This window comes from Schistocerca serialis, chromosome 7, assembly GCF_023864345.2.
Source record: "Schistocerca serialis cubense isolate TAMUIC-IGC-003099 chromosome 7, iqSchSeri2.2, whole genome shotgun sequence".
NCBI classification, from domain to species: domain Eukaryota; kingdom Metazoa; phylum Arthropoda; class Insecta; order Orthoptera; family Acrididae; genus Schistocerca; species Schistocerca serialis.
Genome location: NC_064644.1, coordinates 519,847,114 through 519,869,187, shown reverse-complemented (window position 1 = coordinate 519,869,187; position 22,074 = coordinate 519,847,114).

The window sequence follows — 22,074 nt, the reverse complement described above, 5'->3', positions numbered from 1 at the left end:
ATTTTTTAAACTGTGCCACATATTTAGCAGTAGGGTTGTATCTACACCGCATCACATAGTTTTTATTGAAAAACTCGCGTCCCTTAGCTATGTACTGGTCTTTAATGACGACTACAGCCTTAGCTTTATCTGATCTAACTATGATGGACTGGTGTTCATCTAGTTTTCTGTTGCTATGGAGAAATATTTTGCTACAATTACTTTGCATTAGCGCCTTACATGGCCTATTCTGTTGTTGGACATGACTTGATGACTAGTGAGAACTTCATTCCGTTGAGGGTTGTAGTGAGTAATGTTGCATACAAGGCGGAAACAGGCTGAGCTTTGGAATAGGGGTTGGTTAGTGTTAAGCGTCAGACTTTTTTCAAGGAATTACGTAAAATCGGTTAAATTACAGATGCTTAGAGCAAACTAGAAAGAATTATTGGAGGTGAATGGACTAGGATATCGAACGGCACCCGTCAAAAAACGGTGTAGTCTTTTTTTTAAGAATGGATCTCTTGTAATCCTTTCCATAACTTGTTAATACCTTCTAGAGCTGAACCAAAAGATTGTGTACTCAACAACCTGCCAGCCTCAAGTGGGCAATGTGAAAGGCACTATTGATCTTGTCCTTCTTAAGATACAAATTACGGACTTCATTATGTAGGCAAAAGAGCAGTATGCGTCTCGTGGATGTACTAGATAAGGGGGCTCGAACATTATTACATTTCTTGTGTAGTTACGAGACACACAAAGCCCAAAGCAAGTCTTTATAAATAGGACGCGCATAGTAATTTTAAGCACAGTGTCTTAAAATATAAGAATTGATAAAGAGCCATCTTTGCCATGCCAGGCACGTTATTCTAAACAAACCTATAAAAAGGGCATCTAGAGTTAAATAGTTATATGTACTGAAAGGAACACTCAAACAAATTAGGTTTTGAAACGCTGGTAAAACTGATTGAGAGACCAATTTGCTGCTTTAGCTGTTTTATGGTAGTCGCTCAGACACTGGTTTCGAACCACGCAGATACATCCCTAGGCGTATTTCCGCGTAAAAATTATGTACAAAATTTTATAAGAGACCTAATACTATCTTACTAAGTTCAGAATTCTTAACAGTAAAAAATTAAAATCATGGCACACTAATTAACAACGAAAGCTATCATGAAATTACTTACAATGCCTAACGTCCCATGTTGTCTAAGTGTCTTAGTGCGTGTTCCAAGGCGCAGTGAGAGGTACTGTCTGACGCAACCACCAGTGGCAGTGAAACTTAATAAAGTCAGTTGTCACTGATAACTGACGGTTGTAAAAGTAGTAGTGAGGAATATACAACATGGGCTATAAGTAGACCAAAATGACATTTAATCAAGACAGTAATATCTGACTCACATGTGGTTACGTGAAACACTTTAGACTGTTGAACATCTGTATTTTCAGATGACAGTGGTAAACTTGTGTCTTGGTAGGTCTGTTCATAAAATGAAAATCTATGTGACTGTGAGGCGAAACTTCTCACGGAGGGAACAAGACCGGCCGCTGTGGCCGAGCGGTTCTAGGCGCTTCAGTCCGGAACCGTGCTGCTGCTACGGTCGCAGGTTCGAATCCTGCCACGGGCATGGCTGTGTGTAATGTCCTTAGGTTAGTTAGGTTTAAGTAGTTCCAAGTTCTAGGGAACTGGGCGTAAGGACGGCACTTACCAGAAAGTGACGCTCAGCATGTGTGTGCGGAATGAATATTCATTCCGTATAAGTATTAAAGCCTTCAGAATTGGCTTTGAGGGTTAAAGAACGGATAGCCTCTGTGGCGCATAAGCGAAGATCTGGTAACAGCAGAACATTAAACAGTGGAGAGTGCGAGACACGCGCACAATGTAGCTCTTCGAGGTTCTGAGAGAGCAGTGCGCTGATTGGACCTTGCGACTCGCATACAGAATAGACATCTACATCTACATGTACATCCATACTCCGCAAGCCACCTGACGTTCTGTGGCGGGGGTACCTTAAGTACCTCTATCAGTTCTCCCTTCTATTCCAGTCTCGTATTGTTCGTGGAAAGAAAGATTGTCGGTATGCCTCTGTGTGGGCTCTAATATCTCTGATTTTATCCTTATGGTCTCTTCGCGAGATATACGTAGGAGGGAGCAATATACTGCTTGACTCCTCGGTGAAGGTATGTTCTCGAAACTTCAACAAAAGCCCGTACCGAGCTACTGAGCGTCTCTCTTGCAGAGTCTTCCACTGGAGTTTATCTATCATCTCCGTAACGCTTTCGCGATTACTAAATGATCCTGTAACGAAGCGCGCTGCTCTCCGTTGGATATTCTCTATCTCTTCTATCAACCCTATCTGCTACGGATCCCACACTGGTGAGCAATATTCAAGCAGTGGGCGAACAAGTGTACTGCAAACTACTTCGTTTGTTTTTGTATTGCATTTCCTTAGGATTCTTCCAATGAATTTCAGTCTGGCATCTGCTTTACTGACGATTAATTTTATATGGTCATTCCATTTTAAATCACTCCCAGATAATTTATGGAATTAACTGCTTCCAGTTGCTGACCTGTTATATTGTAGCTAAATGATAAAGGATCTTTGGTTCAAATGGCTCTGAGCACTATGGGACTTAACTTCTGAGGTCATCAGTCCCCTAGAACTTACAACTACTTAAACCTAACTAACCTAAGGACATCACACAATTCCATGCCCGAGGCAGGATTCGAACCTGCGACCGTAGTGGTCGCGCGGTTCCGGACTGTAGCGCCTAGAACCGCACGGCCACCTCGGCCAGCGCGAAAGGATGTTTCTTTCTATGTATTCGCAGCACATTGCACTTGTCTACATTGAGATTGAATTACCATTCCCTGCACCATGCGTCAATTCGTTGCAGGTTCTCCTGCATTTCAGTAAAATTTTCCATTGTTACAACCTCTCGATATACTACAGCATCATCCACAAAAAGCCTCAGAGAACTTCCGATGTTATCCACAAGGTCATTTATGTATATTGTGAGTAGCAACGGTCTTACGACACTCCCCTGCGACACACCTGAAATCACTCGTACTTCGGAAGACTTCTCTCCATTGAGAATGACATGCTGCGTTCTGCTATCTAGGAACTCTTCAATCCAATCACACAATTGATCTGATAGTCCATATCCTCTTACCTTGTTCATTAAACGACTGTGGGGAACTGTATCAAACGCCTTGCGCAAGTCAAGAAACACGGCATCTACCTGGGAACCCGCGTCTATGGCCATGTGAGTCTCGTCGATGTATAGCGATAGCTGGGTTTCACACGATCGTCTTTTTCGATACCCATGCTGATGCCTACAGTGTAGATTTCTAGTCTCCAGAAAAGTCATTATAGTCGAACATAACACGTGTTCCAAAATTCAGCGACTGATCGACGTTAGAGATATAGGTCTATGGTTCTGCAGATCATTTCGACGTCCCTTCTTGAAAACGGGGATGACCTGTGCCCTTTTCCTATATTTTGGAACGCTAGGCATCAGCGTCTTTGATTCATAATCAAAACGTCTTCGGTCCCGGGTTCGATCCCCGCCACTGCCTAAATTTTGATAAATAATCAGCATTGGCGGCCGAAGACTTCCGGCATAAGAAGTCAGCCTCATTCTGCCAACGGCCTTGTCAAAGAGGGCGGAGGAGCGGATAGAGGTTCAAGGCACTCTCTTGCCCTACGGGTGGGAAATTGCCCCTAAAGGCGGAAGAATCAACAATGACCAAAGACATGAGGATGCAGAAGGCAATGGAAACCACTGCATTAAAGACACGTAACGTGTATCCACAGGACATGTGGCCTGTAATTGAAGAAGTGTCATGATGATCTCTCCATTGGCAAAAGATTCCGGAGTAGTCCTCCATTCGGATCTCCGTGAGGGGACTGCCAAGGGGGAGGTTACCACGAGAAAAAGATTGAATAATCAACGAAAGGATAACGTTTTACGAGTCGGGGCGTGGAATGTCAGAAGCTTGAACGTGGTAGAGAAACTATAAAATCTGAAAAGGGAAATGCAAAGGCTCAATCTAGATATAGCAGGGGTCAGTGAAGTGAAGTGGAAGGAAGGATTTCTGGTCAGTTGTGCAATATCAATAGCAGCAGAAAATGGTATAACAGGTGTAGGATTCGTTATGAATAGGAAGGTAGGGCAGAGGGCGTGTTACTGTGAACAGTTCAGTGACCAGGTTGTTCTAATCAGAATCGACAGCAGACCAACACCGACAACGATAGTTAAGGTATACATGCCGACGTCGCAAGCTGAAGATGAACAGATAGAGAAAGTGTATGAGGATATTGAAAGGGTAATGTAGTATGTAAAGGGGGACGAAAATCTAATAGTCATGGGCGACTGGAATGCAGTTGTAGGGGAAGGTGTAGAAGAAAAGGTTACAGGAGAATATGGGCTTGGGACAAGGAATGAAAGAGGAAAAAGACTAATTGAGTTCTGTAACAAGTTTCAACTACTAATAGCGAATACCCTGTTCAAGAATACTTGGAAAAGGCCGGGAGATACGGGAAGATTTCAATTAGATTACAACATGGTCAGACAGAGATTCGGAAATCAGATACTGGATTGTAAGGCGTACCCAGGAGCAGATACAGACTCAGATCACAATATAGTAGTGATGAAGAGTAGGCTGAAGTTCAAGACATTAGTCAGGAAGAATCAATACGCAAAGAAGTGGGATACGGAAGTACTAAGGAATGAACAGATACGTTTGAAGTTCTCTAACGCTATAGATACAGCAATAAGGAATAGCGTAGTAGGCAGTACAGTTGAAGAGGAATGGACATCTCTAAAAAGGGCCATCACACAAGTTGGGAAGGAAAACATAGGTACAAAGAAGGTAGCTGCGAAGAAACCATGGGTAACAGAAGAAATACTTGATTGATGAAAGGAGGAAGTACAAACATGTTCCGGCAAAATCAGGAATACAGAAATACAAGTCGCTGAGGAATGAAATAAATAGGAAGTTCAGGGAAACTAAGACGAAATGGCTGCAGGAAAAATGTGAAGACATCGAAAAAGATATGATTGTCGGAAGGACAGACTCAGCATACAGGAAAGTCGAAACAACCTTTGGCGACATTAAAAGCAACGGTGGTAACATTAAGAGTGCAACGGGAATTCCACTGTTAAACGCAGAGGAGAGAGCAGATAGGTGGAAAGAATACATTGAAAGCCCCTATGAGGGTGGAGATTTGTCTGATGTGATAGAAGAAGAAACAGGAGTGGATTTAGAAGAGATAGGGGATCCAGTATTAGAATCGGAATTTAAAAGAGCTTTGGAGGACTTACAGTCAAATAAGGCAGAAGGGATAGATAACATTCCATCAGAATTTCTAAAATCATGGTGGGAAGTGGCAACAAAACGACTATTCACGTTGGTGTGTAGAATATATGAGTCAGGCGATATACCATCTGATTTTCGGAAAAGCATCATCCACACAATTCCGAAGACGGCAAGAGCTGACAAGTGCGAGAATTATGGCACATTCAGCTTAACAGCTCATGCATCGAAGCTGCTTACAAGAATAATATACAGAAGAATGGAAAAGAAAATTGAGAATGCGCTAGGTGACGATCAGTTTGGCTTTAGGAAAAGTAAAGGGACGAGAGAGGCAATTCTGACGTTACGGCTAATAATGGAAGCAAGGCAAAAGAAAAGTCAAGACACTTTCATAGGATTTGTCGACCTGGAAAAAGCGTTCGACAATATAAAATGGTGCAAGCTGTTCGAGATTCTGAAAAAAAGTAGGGGTAGGCTGTAGGGAGAGACGGGTCATATACAATATGTACAACAATCAAGAGGGAATAATAAGAGTGGACGATGAAGAACGAAGTGCTCGTATTAAGAAGGGTGTAAGACAAGGCTGTAGCCTATCGCCCCTACTCTTCAATCTGTACATCGAGGAAGCAATGATGGAAATAAAAGAAAGGTTCAGGAGTGGAATTAAAAGACAAGGCGAAAGGATATCAATGATACGATTCGCTGATGACATTGCTATCCTGAGTGAAAGTGAAGAAGAATTAAATGATCTGCTGAACGGAATGAACAGTCTAATGAGTACACAGTATGGTTTGAGAGTAAATCGGAGAAAGACGAAGGTAATGAGAAGTAGTAGAAATGAGAACAGCGAGAAACTTAACATCAGGATTGATGGTCACGAAGTCAATGAAATTAAGGAATTCTGCTACCTAGGCAGTAAAATACCCAATGACGGACGGAGCAAGGAGGACATCAAAAGCAGACTCGCTATGGCAAAAAAGGCATTTCTGGCCAAGAGAAGTCTACTAATATCAAATACCGGTCTTAATTTGAGGAAGAAATTTCTGAGGATGTACGTCTGGAGTACATTGTATGGTAGTGAAACATGGACTGTGGGAAAACCGGAACAGAAGAGAATCGAAGCATTTGAGATGTGGTGCTATAGACGAATGTTAAAAATTAGGTGGACTGATAAGGTAAGGAATGAGGAGGTTCTATGCAGAATCGGAGAGGAAAGGAATATGTGGAAAACACTGATAAGGAGAAGGGACAGGATGATAGGACATCTGCTAAGATATGAGGGAATGACTTCCATGGTACTAGAGGGAGCTGCAGAGGGCAAAAACTGTAGAGGAAGACAGAGATTGGAATACGTCAAGCAAATAATTGAGGACGTAGGTTGCAAGTGCTACTCTGAGATGAAGAGGTTAGCACAGGAAAGACATTCGTGGCGGGCCGCATCAAACCAGTCAGTAGACTGATGACCAAAAACAAAAAAAAAAGAAAAGATCAAGATATATCAGTACCCAGAACAACCACCTCTGGCCGTAATAACGGCCTTGACAGGAATGGGCATTGAGTCAGACAGAGCTTGGATGGCGTGTACAGGTACAGCTGCTCATGCACCTTCAACACGATACCACAGTATTGTGACGAGCCAGTTGTTCGGCCACCATTGACCAGACTTTTTCAATTGGTAACAGATCTGGAGAATGTGCTGGCCAGGTCAGTAGTCGAACATTTTCTGTATCCAGGAAGGCCCGTACAGGAATTGCAACATGCGGCCGTGGATTATCCTGCTGAAATGTAGGGTTTCGCAGGGATCGAATGAAGGGTAGAGCCACGGGTCGTAAGACATCTGAAATGTAACGTCCACTGTTCAAAGTGCCGTCAATGCGAAAAAGAGGTGGCCGAGACGTGTAACCAGTGGCACCCCATACCATCACGCCGGGTGATACGCCACTATGGCGATGACGAATGACGAATACACGCTTCCAATGTGCGTTCACCGCGATGTCGCAAAACACGGATGCGGCCATCATGATGCTGTAAACAGAACCTGAATTCATCAGAAAAAAGACGTTTTGCCATTCGTGCACCCAGGTTCGTCGCTGAGTACACCATCGCAGGCGCTCCTGTCTGTGATGCAGCGTCAAGGGTAACGGCAGCCATGGTCTCCGAGCTGATAGTCCATGCTGCTGCAAACGTCGTCGAACTGTTCGTGCAGATGGTTGTTGTCTTGCAAACGTCCCCACCTGCTGACTCAGGGATCGAGACCGGGCTGCACGATCCGTTACAGCCATGCGGATAAGATGCCTGACATCTCGACTGCTAGTGATACGAGGCCGTTTTGATCCAGCGCGGCGTTCCGTATTACCCTGCTGAACCCACCGATTCCATATTCTGCTAACAGTCATTGGATCTCGACCAACGCGAGCAGCAATGTCGCGATACGATAAACCGCAATCGCGATAGGCTACAATCCGACCTTTATCAAAGTCGGAAACGTGATGGTATGCATTTCTCCTCCTTACACGAGGCATCACAATAACGTTTCATCAGGCAATGCCGGTAAACTACTGTTTGTGTATGAGAAATCGGTTGGAAAGTTAGCACGTTGTAGGTGTCGCCACCGGCGCCAACATTGTGTGAAAGCTCTGAAAAGCTAATCATTTGCATATCACAGCATCTTCTTCCTGTCGGTTAAGTTTCGCGTCTGAAGCACGTCATCTTCGTGGTGTAGCAATTTTAATGGCTAGTAGTGTATATATGTTTGTAATTCTGCTTCAAGCACATGTACTTGTTCGCTGTTCCAGTAGCTCCCTGCAGTAGGCTGTAGTCAAAGAGACATCGCATAAGCAAGTGGAAGTGTCGTGTCTATAATGAGGTGTCAAAAGTCACGGGATAGCTCCTAATATAATTCAATTGGTTCAAATGGCTCTGAGCACTATGGAACTCAACATCTGAGTTCATCAGTCCCCTGGAACTTAGAACTACTTAAAGCTAATTAACATAAGGACATCACACACATCCATGCCCGGGGCAGGATTCAATCCTGTGACCGTAGCGGTCGCGCGGTTCCAGATTGAAGCGCCTACAACAGCTCGGCCACAATGGTCAGCCCTAATATAGTGTTGGACCTCCTTTTGCTAATATAGTGCAGCAATTCGACGTGGAATGGACACAACAAGTCGCTGGAAGTCCCCTGTACAAATATCGATCCATGCTGCCTCTACAGCCTGCCACAACTGCGAAAATCTTGCGAGTTCTGGATTTTATGCACGAACTGGCCTCTCGACTGTATAATATAAATGTTCGATGGAACTGATGTCGGGCGACCTAGGTGGCAAAATCATTTGCTCGAATTGTCCAGAACTTTCTGCAAACCAGTTGCGAACAATTGTGGCCTGGCGACATGGCGCACTGTAATCCACAAAAAAGAAGTCCATGAATGGCTGCAAGTCGTTTCCAAGTAGCTGGACAGAACCCATTCCATTCAATGTATACACAGCACACACCATTAAGGAGCCACCACCGACTTGCACGGTGCCTTGTTAACAATTTGGTTTCATGGCTTCGAGGCGTCTGCGGCACCCATGAACGCTACCATCTCCTTTTACTGACTGACATTGCTGGCCGGATTGGCCGAGCGGTTCTAGGCGCTACAGTCTGGAACCGCGCGACCGCTACGGTTGCAGGTTCGAATCCTGCCTCGGGCATGGATGTGTGTGATGTCCTTAGGTTACTTAGGTTTAAGTAGTTCTAAGTTCTAGGGGACTGATGACCTGAGCAGTTAAGTTCCATAGTGGTCAGAACCATTTGACTGACATCGAAACTCAGCAGGCCAGAGTTTTTCATTCGTCTAGGAACAAACAGATATGATCACGAGCCCAGGAGAACGGCCGCAGCAAACGCACTCGCGTCGGTCGTCTGTTGCCATGGCCTGTTAACGTCAGCTTTCGCCGCACTGTCCCAACACATACGTTCATTGTACGTGTCGCTCCAATTTCTGCAGTTATTCCACAAAGTGTTGTTTTTCTGTTAGTACTGACAACTTTATACACACGCCGCTGCTGTTAGTGAGTGTGTTGTCTGACGAGAGAGGTAATTTGGTATTCTCGGCACACTCTTAACACAGTGGTCTCGGATTATTAAATTCCCTAACGATTTCCAGAGTTGATTGTCTCGTGTGTCTAGCTTTAACATTCCGCTTTCCAAGTCTGTTAATTCCTGTCGGGCGGTCATAATCACGTCTGAAATAGGCTGAGAACGAGTAACAGCTCCGCCAATGCAGTGCCCTTTTATAGCTTGTGTGCACGATGTTACCGCCATCTCCATATGCTGCTTGTCGCTATCCCACGTCTTTTGTCCCTCAGTGTACGCAGTAAAAACGTTTTCCGTGCAAGCTGACTCACCCAGATGCGATTGATCTGCGGCTTTGGAGTTGGTGAAGTCGATGACTCCGCCGTAGCCACGCCACCACTCTGTGCGGGTGCTGCCCGCTGTGTTGGTCGCGAAGTAGCCTTTGGACAGCGCCTCCGAGTGGTAGGGCTCACAGTCCTCGCTCACAAACGGGTGTATCCACAGCGTCGACCGGAAGCCCAGCTGGCGGAGGTCGTCCGTCAGCGCCCTCACGTCGGGGAACTTGTTGGCGTCGAATGTGAGACTGCCGTAGCAGGTCTCCCAGTTGTCGTCCACCTGAATGTGGCTGTTGTTGAAGCCGTTGGCGAGAATCTCGGCGGCCAGTTGTCTCACCTTCTCGTCATCGACGTCTTTCTTGTAGCGCACCCAAATCGACCATATGGGGTGCGTCGCCATGCGCTCGTCTGGGTTCGCCGTCGGCTTGCCCAGGTACTTCCCGACGGCGTACTCGTGGGCCTCCCTGGCATTGTCGAATGAGCACACATCCCACTCCATAATGTTGTCAGCTCGTTCCTCTGGGTGCAGGTCCTCTTTCCCAGCGATAAATCACAGCGAATCCACCGAATCTGGCTTATGAAGAGTGGTACGTACGACAGAATGTGGACCAGTCTCCCGTCAGAGAAAAGCCAGTCACGCACGGCAATGCCGACGTGTCCCACCTCTTTGGTGACGTAAGCGTAGTGAGTCTGTCGTCTTGTGTCCAACATATACGTGGCTGTCCAGGTGGTACAGACAGCTAGAGATAACGGACGTGGAGGAATCAATTGACGCCTGTATATTGAGACAGTGGCCATCGTTGTCGACGTCCTTGACAGCTATCTTATACCTGCTGGCCCTCGGGTGCTCCTCGTTGGAATGACTCTCCTCACACGAGATTGAAGAACCATCCTTGTCACTCACCATGAAGTACCCAATCTCAGACTCTTGGTCACCTGCAACATAGAGCGACAAACATAACTATTTTCACTTGCAGTACATTAACAGTAATGACTTATTCACAAGTGAACGGTGTGTATTAAAATGACACCATAAAATTGACTGTAATTCCTGCATTGTGAAACAGAGCTCGTCCTGTAGAGACTGTAGTGATCTCTTGTATGATGAAGCGTGAGCCTGAAATCCACCGACAAAATTTCCGAGGTTACTCTGTTTTGATATAAAGGTCCCGTACCGAGTGAAGTGGCGCAGTGATTAGCACACTGGACTCGCATTTAGGTGGACGACGGTTCAAACCCGCGTCCCGCCATCCTAATTTAGGTTTTCCATGACTCCCCTAAATCGCTTCAGGCAAATGTCGGGATGGTTCCTTTGAAAGGGCACGACCGACTCCCTGCCCCATTTTTTCCTAATCCGATGGGGCCAATGTCCTCGCTGTTTGGTCCTTTCCCCCAAATCAACGAACCAAGGAACCCATGGTCAGCAATAGCTCGTCACCCCTTTATTGCGTAGAGCTGGCTTACGATCTGAGCTCTTATTACTCCTGTGAATTATCCTCTAATCTTCAAAGATCTCTTTAATTTTCCTTTTGACAGTGCCTATCACAACATAGTTATGCATGCTTCAACAGCTTAGCATATCTTCTCTAGCCATTCTTGACTATGACAGTTGACAACACCGGTAAGACTATGTATCTCCATAATTTTAAATATGGTTACGGGACTCGGTGTTTGATACCGGATGTCAAATGAAACACCTTTCAGCCGTCTAGTTTCCAACCTTATTTTATTTGGCAATCAGTGTCAGCGTTTTACTAGGCCATCTTCGGGCCGCTTACTGACGTGTAGGGAGAATCTACCCTGGTTGTGATCCAAACAGGGGCCAGAAATACTGGTATTAGTAGATGTTTGCTATAGTGATCACTTCAACCATCACCGGCCGACTGTTAGATGTTTATCTAAAAACCAACTTTCACAACTCTAAGGATAACAAATATTCTTATGCTCAATAGATAATGAAATATGACAAAATGCAACCAAAACAAACAACGATATATACTTAATTCAATCAAAATTACGATTAAACCACAGAAAATACTCATTATAACATATGAAAATACAATCAATAAGCAACACACATAGCTAACTAACCCAAAAAATTCCTAGTTCTTGTATGGTTCTATCTTCTTGAAATATTAGTTCCGTTTGGCAGAGTGGTCAAAGTATTATGTTCATTTGTTACTCACAATAGTCTGCTGATCATGAACTTTAATACTGATAAGTTATAAATAGGTTTAATAAGCTCCTTGACAAGAACGTCAACATCGATAGGCCGTAAACAGAAATCTGGAAAATTTTGTATATTAGCAACTTCCACTGTTCTGCTAATCAACAAGGTGCTTTTGCCTTTGCAATTTCCACAAGAAAGAATTAGCTGCCTGAGTGTCATTAATAACAATGATTTTCATTTATGTATTTTTTAGTATTTGTTGACCGTAAATACGCTGACAATATTTCATGCTCAAAAGTTGTATATTTTTCCAATTTACTTCCTTCAGAAACATAATCACATGTGAAACAAATTCTTGATGCAAAACACATTAAACCACACGTGCTTCCTTTCAATCCACTACTTCCAATTTCTTCTAATTTTTTCTCGGTAATCCAGTCCCTCCGTCGACCTCAAAAGCCAATCGTTTTGATTCGTCGTCCGATGCTGCCCTCCAACAAGAAAACGGGAGTCATCCGCACGACGTACAAATACATTACTCCATTTGAAGTCACTAAATGTAGCTAATCAGATCAAAGTAAACTAATACCTAAATCTAAAATGCGACTATCAGCATCAATTGAATTCGGTATTTTATGTGAACTTTCCCCTACACGATGGATGATGCATTAACCGAGCACTTGTTTTAACGATCTGTCATTCCTCTCGACAGGCCAGTCACCGACTTTCGATGGAGGTCTGATTTTGACTTCAGGAATTTTAGTTCACGAGAGAGCCAGAAAGGGAATTCACCTACACTCAAGACGACTACTAACTGGCTAGCTGAAGAAGTTGCTCGCTATTTACCAATACTGCTTTGTGCCTGGTACATGGCATAGTGCAGTGGTCGGTAGCTAGCCGCTGCACAGATTGTGGGGGAGACGAGTTCACATTTTCGTTACTAGAAGTCCTATTAGACACCATTATAATACTTCGGATGTAGATATAAGAACATTGGAAAAATGATAATGGCATTTAAAAACCCCGAAGTAGTTCAAAGAGGCGGAACACCTTGCCAAGAACAACAGTTCTGTGGCTACATAAAAGCAAACAGCATTTTAGAAAGTAATTCGCAATACCTTACCCATACTTGCGTTCACAGAGTGTGTTATATGTGAACAGAGGACCATCTCAATTTTCGTGGACAAGCGTCTGGTTTAAATCGTTTCCATATTTCGCAAAATATTCACGTGGACAGGGACCGTCTGTTCATTAGAATTCCTTCTCCATTACTGATAACGTACTCTGTTACAGAACTATGTAAAGATTGCTACAGAAACAGTAGTATATTATTTCCTCATGTGGCGCCTTTTTATTCAGAGGAATCAATAGTGGCGAGTTAAACGTCTACACCTCTCTCATGCTTAGGACGTTATGCCGTGCTGCTGGTACCTCACCACGGAAGGAAATACAAATGTGTACCTTATTCAGTTGGAATCCCGCCAGAATACTGTTACCTGGCGTATTACATAACGAAGTAAGCACACGCTCAGAAACGTACGAAAATATTTGTTGATGGCAGAATAATAAACTTGTGATTTTGTTCTATTACGTTGTTGCGCAAGCACGCGACAGATACAGTGAATTACGTACAAGAATGGAGCGCTAGTGGCAGAATAAAGAAATGAACTATCTTGTGTGACTACATTACTTCTTAGGTTCGTTGAACTTCTATTCTATTGTTTAGTCCGTTTTTTCTGTGTTACGTCGACTATTCATAATATATTTCTCATCAAAATGTTTTCATGAACATTCCCCCCAAAAATCAGGAGCATTCTGCCATGTTCTGTGACTCATAATCACCGAATGTTTTAACTGCTGTTGTATTTGTTTCATGTAGGGCGTTCGGAAATTCCCGTTACAAACTTCTAGAACTTGTAGTGAGGTGTGAGCACTGAATATTTTGAATAGAAACCATAACCGGAAACGTACAGTTTCCGTTCTGCGACGGTTTAAATTCAGACGTGTGATACGTCTAGATCTGCTGGGGAAACAGAAGAGTCTCAGAGTTGCCTGTCCTGGTTTGCAATAAGACAGACAGGATGACGTGTACAGTGTCTGTGACAACGGCGGTCGTCGCCACATCCAGCCGCTGTTGTAATGCGTCAGTATTATCAAACTGTGCCTGCCGGGGTTGCCGAGCGGTTCTAGGCGCTACAGTCTGGGACCGCGTTACCGCTACGGTTGCAGGTTCGAATCCTGCTTCGGGCATGGATGTGTGTGATGTCCTTAGGTTAGTTAGGTTTAAGTAGTTCTACATTCTAGGGGACTGATGACCCCAGAATTTAAGTCCCATAGTGCTCAGAGCCATTTGAACCAAACTGTACATGTCAAGATCATATCAGGTGGACACCCGGGGTGTTTTTCCTACACGTAAAATGATAAATGCCAGGATTCAGGGGAAAAATGGGTTTTATTCCCAAGAACTACCACTAAGAGACACAATGTTCATGGGAACTGGCTACGGTTGCGGATTGAACCGTACATGGTGCGGAAAGAGCAATTTGCCCTCAATAGGAAGGACTGGTGGACACGTCTAGAGGATAAGGAAGCTGACAGGCAAGAAAGCGACCCGCTGTTGCGGCCGCTACCTCGCCGACCCTCTCTCTTACCTCACGTGAAGGCACACGGTCGTCCAATAGGTGGGTTTGTGGCAGAAAGTTGGCGTCTCTCACTCAGCAATACCGCGGTGGCGTCCCTAGCTGAGCGTAATAGCGTTGGAATCGACCACAAGTACTGCAGTAGTTTACGTAGCTGCTCACGCCACTGCCTGAGGCTAAGTTAAAATGCCGGAAGCAGAATACAATAAAATTTTTTTACCATATTTACCCGTTACCATGTACAAACCTAATTTAGTTCCTCGAACAGAATTGGATGACTTAAACACCTGAATTGAAACCATCGTAGAACGGAAATAGTATGTATTCACTCCCCTCTACAAGTAAGGGAATTACTAAAAACCATGGAGAAGTGAATACGCTGCCATCTTTTTCTTTATCGAGGTTGAGGACGAGTCTCTTCACTGAGAAACACTTAATAATTCTTTGAAAAGCTTTGTCATAAATTTATGCAGTTACTGCATCTCCACCAAGATTAAATTAATTTTTATAGATCGTCATCAGGTAAAAGTTGCTACCTAAAAGCCGAAACCGATATGTAACAAACAAATATTAGTGGAACACAATCCACCGTATTTGTTATTGAATATGAAATCGATCTACCATAAAGAGGCCGAATGATCCGTTACCATGATTAATTTCAATGATCTGTAGGTTGAATGAAGAGCGAATAATAAAGAAGTTACTTTCTTTTTCATACTAGGCAGTAGATGTAAAATTTTAAACAGAAGATTTCGAGGCTTGAGAGTAGACTTCTGCAACATCACATTAAGAGAGTGATGTATGAAGGCAGTAAATACTCGATACCGTCAAACGTTTCCTTAAAAAGAGCAAAATTGCAACAGTGACTAAGCGACATGAGAGTGGCGGGTGCTTCGTATCTAAGGCTGAAACGTACTCTAATTCTACGAGGGTTGTACAGAAAGTAATGTACCGCAGTTATTCTTCAACAATTCTTTATTGAACATAATGACACTTACACACACGAAAGACTGGTGTTTCAGCTACACATACTATTTTTTTTCACGTAGTCTCCATTCCATTTTATGGTCTTCGTGCATCGCGAAACAAGTTAATGCATGCCCAGTCGGTACCAACCCTTGCCCTGCTGGTCGGGCCAGCGCTTCACTGCGTGAATCATCTCCTCATCGTCCTCCAAATGTCTTCCAAGAATGGCATCCTTTAATGGTCCAAACAAGTGGAAGTCTGAGGGGGCTAGGTCAGGGCTGTCAGGTGTGACAGCCGTGGGTGGTCTCTCCGACCGCTGAAAATCGTGGACCTCTGCCGAACCGCCTTCTGATGACCTCATGCTCCGTTTCTGTCGACAGCAGATGCTCCATAGACTTTGCACAAGCGTTTGTGAATATTCCCCACAGTTTCTTTCTCTACAGTGAGGAATTCAATGGCGGCCCTTTGCTTGTAACGTACATCACCTAGAGACGTCATTTTGAAACTGTCCTGCAGCTACGCTATCTGTCGGAAGTGGCGGAAACTTGGCGTGCTCACTCAGGAGACTTCAAATAATACATAAACAACGTTTCAAAGGGGCACAGGGGCGAAAACACTGAGTCACTTCCATACCTCTTGTCAACGTAGCTGTGCTTTTGACAAATCTAGATTGTATGTCGTGAATTACCAAACAAACACACACACACGCACACACACACACACACACACACACACACACACACACACACACACACACACACACACACACACACGCATACACACACACACAACACAGAGCCAGCCATTGTGGCCGAGTGGTTCTAGGCGCCACAGTCTAGAACCGCGCGACTGCTACGGTCGCAGGTTCGAATCCTGCCTCGGCCATGGATGTGTGTGATGTCCTTAGGTTAGTTAGGTTTAAGTAGTTCTAAGTTCTAGGGGACTGATGACCTCAGCAGTTAAGTCCCATAGTGCTCAGAGCCATTTGAACCATTTTGAACATACACACACACACACACACACACACACACACACACACACACACACACACGCACGCACGCACACACACACAATGAATTATCGACATGGGGCACAAAGCGGTAGCTGTGATATACAAGTACATAGAAACAAGTGATTGCAATTTCAGAAAATCTGGATGATTGGATCAAGAGGAAGAACCTCACAAACTGAGCAAGTCAGCAACGCGTTGGTTCCCCTTTGGGCCTTATCCAAGCAGTTATTCGCCTCTGCCACAGTTTACAGAGTATGTCCTTCTGACGGATATCATGCCAAATTATGACCAACTGGCGCGTTAGGTCATCACAATCTCGACACGGTTGCTATGCCCCACCCATAGCCGTTATATGGAGAGCCGTCCAACCGGCTCAGTATTCTGGCGATTTAACGCGCCATTACGAAGAAATTTGAAGCGATACACCTCAGGAGGATATCCAACAACTCTGTCGATCCAGGCCGAGTCGAATAACTGCTGGAATAAGGGCCAGAGATGGACCAACGCGTTATTGACTCCATCAGTCTGTGAAGCTCATTCTGAAATTGTAGTCATTTGTTTTTCTGCACATGTACATCACATCTGCTGATGTCTGTTCCATTCCGATATTCGTTCTTGGTGCACCGTTGTTTTTTGTCTTAGAGTGTACTTCAAAGATGTTTCTAGAAACTGTAATCTTGGTTTCATGGCATAATCGATTTAATCAAAGGTCCAAACTGAACTACGCCAGGCGCAGCACATACAACTGATGGACATTCGCAGCTAAACTTGTCACCAGTGTCATGTTCTGCTGTCCAGACAAATAGAAGTACAAAATAATATCATAAAATGCTTTCCTCGTCGTATGGTAAAAGAAATACTATGTGAGAACTTCCTTGGCATAGTCGGTTCTAGGCGCTACAGTCTGGAATCGAGCGACCGCTACGGTCGCAGGTTCGAATCCTGCCTCGGCCATGGATGTGTGTGGTGTCCTTAGGTTAGTTAGGTTTAATTAGTTCTAAGTTCTAGGCGACTGATGACCTCAGAAGTAAAGTCGCATAGTGCTCAGAGCCATTTGAACCATTTTGAACTTCCTTAGCATCCTGAAGTATAACAAGCTAAACAGAAATAAACACTTTATATTCAAAGCGGCAATCATCGTTACTGCTAGATGAATGCGAGGGTCTATCAACGTACCTGTCTGTATTGATACTAAGGTTAAAGCTCCGATTTCCTCAGAGTATACTAACTGGGCCGCGCCGAACCAATCAGAATACTAATGAATTAAAAACCTTGCCATTACATAGCTACGAGGAGCAACTGGATAAAGATAGTTGTAGAAGTATAAGTGAAAGATCAAAAGAAATACCTCCCGCAGGTGAGAGTGTTAAGATCCTAAAGGTTACCTGCCGAAGCATTCGCAGCAAAGTGCCAGAGTTTGATGCACTACTGAAAAGCAGTGAGGCTCAAACGATAAGAGGTACACAAAGCTGGTTGAAAGCTTAAATTGACAGCAGTGAGATTTTTGAAGAATGTTTAAGTTTATATCAAAAGCATAGGCAAATGGGAAATTGAGGTGCTGTAGTTGTCGCAGTAGACAAGAAACTTAAATCCACCGTGACAGAAATTGAATCTGCATGTGAGATTGTTTGGGCAAAACTCAGTGTCAGCGGCGGTCATAAAAAGGTAATTCTATCCTTCAGTCACTCACTAGACCCATCTCCAGATGTTACCGAAAACATTAGAGGAAACCTCAGTTACTTGTATGTAAGTTCCCCAATCACACTGCAATCAGGGTGGAGACTTCAATTATCCAACAATCAGTTGGGAAAGTTATAATTCTGTTAGTGGTGGGGGATATAAGACATGCGAAACATTACTAAGTGCCTTCTAGGATCTAATGGCAACAAGTAGACCTGATCTCTTTGAGGACGTCCACATCCAATGTGGTATCAATGACGATGACGCAGCAATGATTATCGAAGTATAAACGATAAATAAAACAAGCAGAAAGATATATATGTTCAATAAACTAGATGAAAAATCAGTAGTGTCATGTCTCAGTGAGGAACTTGAAACTTTCAGCACGGGGAAGGAGCATATAAAGGTAGCACGGCTCAAGTTTAAAAGAATAATTGATCCAGCATTGGATAGACATGTGCCCAGTAGAACAGTTCATAATGGGAGGATCACTGTAAAGAAATTTCTTAAGAAACAGAGATTGCTGCATAATGGGTGTAAAACAAAGTATAGGGCTATAGACAAAAAGATGCTGTATGAAATATATTTGGCTGCCAAGAGAATAATACTTGAAACCTTCAATGACTACCGTAGCAGAATACTGTCAAGTGATCTTTCGCAGAACCCAAAGAAAGGCTGTAATGTAAAGGCCGTTGGTGGCACCAAAGTTAGTGTCCAGTCCTTAGCGAATGAGACAGGAAGTTGAGGGTATCAAAGCAAAACTTGAAACACTTAACTCCATTTTGAAACGTTCCTTTAAAAAGAAAGCTCATGAGAATTGCCCCAATTTAATCCTCGTACCACTGAATAGATGAGAGAAATAAGTATTAGCGTCAGTGGTGTTGAGGAACACCTGAAATTGTTGAAACTGAACAAAGCTCCAGGGTCCCATGGAATTCCTATCAGATTCTATGCTGAATTTGCGGCTGAGTCAGCCCCTCTTCTAACTATAAACTATCGTAGATCCCTCGAACGAAAAATCGTGCCCAATTCTTGGAAAAAAAGCACAGGTCACACCTGTGTACAAGGGGGTGGTAGAAGTGAGTCACAGAACTAGCGTTCGATATCCTTGACATCGATTTGTTGAACAATCTTAGGTCGTATTTTGAGCTCAAACGTAGTGAGGTATCCCGAACAGAACGACTTCCTCCATGCCAATCAGCATGGATTCCGAAAACATCGATCACTTAAACCTTTTAAAACTTTTGTCATACGATAGACTGAAAACTTTCGACAGACTATAACGTAGAAGCGGTTTTTCTTGATTTCCGAAAAGCATTTGACTCGATACCACACCTACACTTATTGTCAAAAGTCCGATCGTATCAAGTGAAATTTGTGACTGGATTGAGGACTTTTTGGTAGGGAGGACGCAACATGTTATCTTGGACGGAGAGTCACCGTCAGACTTCGGGTGTGCTCCAGAGAAGTGTGTTGGGACCCTAGGTATTCATGTTATACAGTATGACGTTGTAAACAATATAAAGAGTTACTTCAGGCATTTTGCAGACGATGCAGTTATCTATTATGAAGAACTGACTGAAAGAAGCTGGGTAGATATCCAGCTACATCACGATAAGGTTTCGAAGTGGTGCAAAGATTGGCAACTTACTTTAATGTTCAAAAATGTAAAATTGTGCGCTTCTCAAAACGAAAAACGTGGTATCCTGAGACTGTAGTATCTATGTGTCACTGTTGGAGCCGGCCGACTCATACAAATACCTGGGTGTAACATTTTGTAACGATATGAAATAGAATGATCACATAGGCTCCGTCGTGGGCAAATCAGGTAGTAGACTTCGGTTTATTTGTAGAATGCTGGAGAAGCGCAATCAGTCTACAAAAGAGATTGCTTACAAACCGCTCATGTGACCGTTTCTAGGATACTGCTCAAGTGTGTGGGACTCGTACCAAATAGGTCTAACAGGGGATATTCAGTGTATACAGAGAAGGGCAGCAGGTGTGGACACAGGTTTGTTTGATTCAAAGTGTCACAGAGATACTGAAGAACCGGAACTGGCAGACTCGTGAAGAACGACATAAACTATACCGTGAAAGTCTACCAACGAAGTTTCAAGAATCGGCTTTAAATGATAACTGTAGGAATATACTACAGCCCCCTACGTATCGCTCACAAAGGGATCGTGAGGATAAGATTGGAACACTCCGAGGCACAATCATTCTTCCCGCAATGCATACGTGAATGGAACGCGAAGTGATCCTAGTAACTGGCACAAAGGGAGGTAGTGTCTGCCACGCACTTCACAGTGCTCTACAGAGTATAGATGTAGATGTAGATGTAGACTACAGATTCCTGCCGTGTTTGAGGCAGAACTTTATGGTAGTGTTTGGCCTCGACTGGTTGCCGGCGTGGCAGTGTAGCGCTGTATGCGCTCCCAGCACGTTTGGTCGTAGTCATGTCATTGGCCTCCGACGTGTGAGACACTTCACCTTCCAATTAGTGGAGTCATAATCGGGCAACAACAACCTGGGAGCAACATAGAATCCAGAACTATCTCCTCACTATGAGTACCAAAGCCCAGGTGTGTCCCACTGCAGTTAATACCAAACAGACCACAGATTTTAGTGCATAATTTTGATCACTCATAGCAGCTGGACGATAACTTGTACATTCACGACATTCAGCTTGACAATATGTCACCCTGTTATATTTCAATTGAGTCAGAAATGTTCCAGTAACACAGAGCAGACATGAGAACAATTGCCCAGGTTATGTGAACTTAGTCCGATGGAGCACATCCAGGATGTGTGTTATATGAACTAACCATCTGTCTCCGTGAAATTTTAATGCCGATTGAGCGGTCAAAGACCAGGACACCTCCCACATATTTAGTCCTAACGAGGTGGCTGCGGCAGTGCTATGAAACGCATAGAACTCCCATTCGAGATGTCCGATATCAGTTAGCTACTCAGATTTAGGTTGCCTGTTGTTTTCTTAAATAATAAAGGCTAATACCAGGAAGATGCCTTTGCGAAGAAGAGGACTGATCTCCTTTACCATCGTTATCCTGTCAAAGCTTGTGCCCCCTCGTCGTTGATCGTAATCTGGTACCTTGTCTTGCAGTTCTTCAGTATGTCACGGAATTCGATCGCTGACTTCGTTAGTGCCAAAACAGAATAAACTAGGCCCTTTGTTCTGTTACACATGAGTGTACTTTCCAGTAATGCTCCCGGGTTTCTGAAGAGTCGTACGATACACTGAATGTGTCCTTACTATCTCATGGGAAGCTAATTTCTCTCCCCTGGAAACGAAAATGCTAGCACGTCACCCGTTAATTGCATTGCCAACTCCCTGTTTACCCAGTTTTTAGTATGTACGTCTACACAACAGAAACCACTGTACGATGTTTGGCACAGGGTTGGAAGGTGGGAGAACGACAGGAAGCTCTACGCGTATGTTGTCTGACTACTCGCTGAGCGCCTGCTCGCACATTTCCAGCAATCAGACCTGCCTTGAAGCCAAAAGCCTCTCTTACAGCTTTTGCCACTGGAGTTTCACGCACATGTTCGCATGTATCTCGCATTAACTAAATGAATGTGCGACGAAACACGGTGCTGTTCTTTGGATTATCTTTACCTGCACTGTCAATCTTACCTGGTAAGTATACCACATTGTCGAGGTGTATTCAATAATCGGTTGAATGAGTGTTTTCTAAGTGACTTCATTCATGGTTCACCTACATCCCCTTGCGATACTGCTGATGAATCTCACCCTTTCTTCTGATTTTCTTACAACTAGTGAAGCATCCCCTTTGAAAAATTAATCAATTACTGTACTGGTAAACCTCTTACGTTATTTGATTTTCAAACAGCTGAGCAAAACTGAACGTACTCAGACATTACTCTCTTTACTT